The sequence below is a fragment of the Pieris brassicae genome, unplaced genomic scaffold (genome assembly GCF_905147105.1).
Source record: "Pieris brassicae unplaced genomic scaffold, ilPieBrab1.1, whole genome shotgun sequence".
In the NCBI taxonomy this organism is placed as follows: Eukaryota; Metazoa; Arthropoda; class Insecta; order Lepidoptera; family Pieridae; genus Pieris; species Pieris brassicae.
The window spans coordinates 2,828-5,000 of record NW_025576030.1 but is presented as its reverse complement, the minus strand read 5'-3'; the positions used below and the strand labels follow the sequence as shown (position 1 = coordinate 5,000).

Here is a 2,173-nt window from a genome sequence, read left to right as displayed (position 1 = left end):
CAAAACAAAAAGAAAAAACCAACGTTAATGATCCTTCCGCAGGTTCCCCTACGGAAACCTTGTTACGACTTTTACTTCCTCTAAATGATCAAGTTTGGTCAACTTCCCAGCAACGCCGACGGCCGTGAGGCCACCGCGTGTCGGTCCGAAGACCTCACTAAATCATTCAATCGGTAGTAGCGACGGGCGGTGTGTACAAAGGGCAGGGACGTAATCAACGCGAGCTTATGACTCGCGCTTACTAGGAATTCCTCGTTTATGGGGGATAATTGCAAACCCCAATCCCCAGCACGAAGGAGTTTCAACGGGTTGCCCGGGCCTCTAGGCCAGGGAGAACATGTTGATTCCTTCAGTGTAGCGCGCGTGCGGCCCAGGACATCTAAGGGCATCACAGACCTGTTATTGCTCAATCTCGTGCGGCTCGAAGCCGCCGGTCCCTCTAAGAAGAATTTTAATACGTCGCCAGTGAGTTGCGCTCCCCGAGAGTCGCGCACACCTTGAATGACGACGCCTATTTAGCAGGCTAGAGTCTCGTTCGTTACCGGAATTAACCAGACAAATCGCTCCACCAACTAAGAACGGCCATGCACCACCACCCACCGAATCAAGAAAGAGCTGTTAATCTGTCAATCCTTCCGGTGTCCGGGCCTGGTGAGATTTCCCGTGTTGAGTCAAATTAAGCCGCAGGCTCCACTCCTGGTGGTGCCCTTCCGTCAATTCCTTTAAGTTTCAGCTTTGCAACCATACCCCCCCCGGAGTCCAAAATCTTTGGTTTCCCGGAAGCTGCCCGCCGAGCCATTGTAGTAACGTCGGCGGATCGCTAGATGACATATTTACGGTTAGAACTAGGGCGGTATCTAATCGCCTTCGAACCTCTAACTTTCGTTCTTGATTGATGAAAACACCTTTGGCAAATGCTTTCGCTGATGTTCGTCTTGCGACGATCCAAGAATTTCACCTCTAACGTCGCAATACGAATGCCCCCAGTTATCCCTATTAATCATTACCTCGGAGTTCTGAAAACCAACAAAATAGAACCGAGATCATATTCTATTATTCCATCCACGAAATATTCAAGCGGCATTTTGAGCCCGCTTTGAGCACTCTAATTTGTTCAAAGTAAAATTGTCGGCCCACCTCGACACTCACCGAAGAGCACCGCGATAGGATTTTGATATTGAACCGGCGTTTTACCGCCGGCTCACCGACGATATGCTCCGCAGACGTGTCAGTATCACCGCGGATGCGGTGCACCGACAGCGCGGCGCACAAATGCAACTACGAGCTTTTTAACCGCAACAATTTTAGTATACGCTATTGGAGCTGGAATTACCGCGGCTGCTGGCACCAGACTTGCCCTCCAATTGTTCCTCGTTAAAATATTTAAAGTGTACTCATTCCGATTACGAGGCCTCGTAAGAGTCCCGTATCGTTATTTTTCGTCACTACCTCCCCGTGCCGGGAGTGGGTAATTTGCGCGCCTGCTGCCTTCCTTGGATGTGGTAGCCGTTTCTCAGGCTCCCTCTCCGGAATCGAACCCTGATTCCCCGTTACCCGTGACAACCATGGTAGTCGCAGAAACTACCATCGAAAGTTGATAAGGCAGACATTTGAAAGATGCGTCGCCGGTACTGGACCGTGCGATCGGCAAAAGTTATCCAGATTCATCAAAATTAACGACTTCGGACGCATGGCCCCTCCGCCGATTGGTTTTGATCTAATAAAAGCACTCATCCCATCACTGGTCAGAGTTCTGATTGCATGTATTAGCTCTAGAATTACCACAGTTATCCAAGTAACTGAGTAAGATCTAAGGAACCAAAACTGATATATTGAGCCATTCGCGGTATCGCCTTAATACGGCTTGCACTGAGACATGCATGGCTTAATCTTTGAGACAAGCATATAACTACTGGCAGGATCAACCAGGGAGCTGCTTACGCAAACGACACGCCTACACCGCGGTCACGCGGCTTCGGCGAGCCGCTGGCTCGGCGGCGTCGAGGGGCGCGCGCTTGCGCGCGCGCCTTCTCGACACGCGTGAACGTAACGCGTCGAATTTGCACGCGACGCGACGTTCGCGCTTCATATCGATAGACTAACTTTGACCGGTCTACGAGCGGCCGTCCCGTCACGATCTCGCAACGAGGTGATGTACAACGATGCTCGACCA

The 2,173-nt window shown here is 51.0% G+C and overlaps 1 non-coding gene across 1 annotated transcript; it reads right to left on the bottom strand.

The window, feature by feature from the left end:
* Positions 1-25: 25 nt before the first annotated feature.
* Positions 26-1,932, bottom strand: LOC123719390. The gene has a single exon (XR_006755446.1). It is a non-coding gene; the product is annotated as a small subunit ribosomal RNA (ribosomal RNA).
* Between the last annotated feature and the right edge of the window lie 241 nt (positions 1,933-2,173).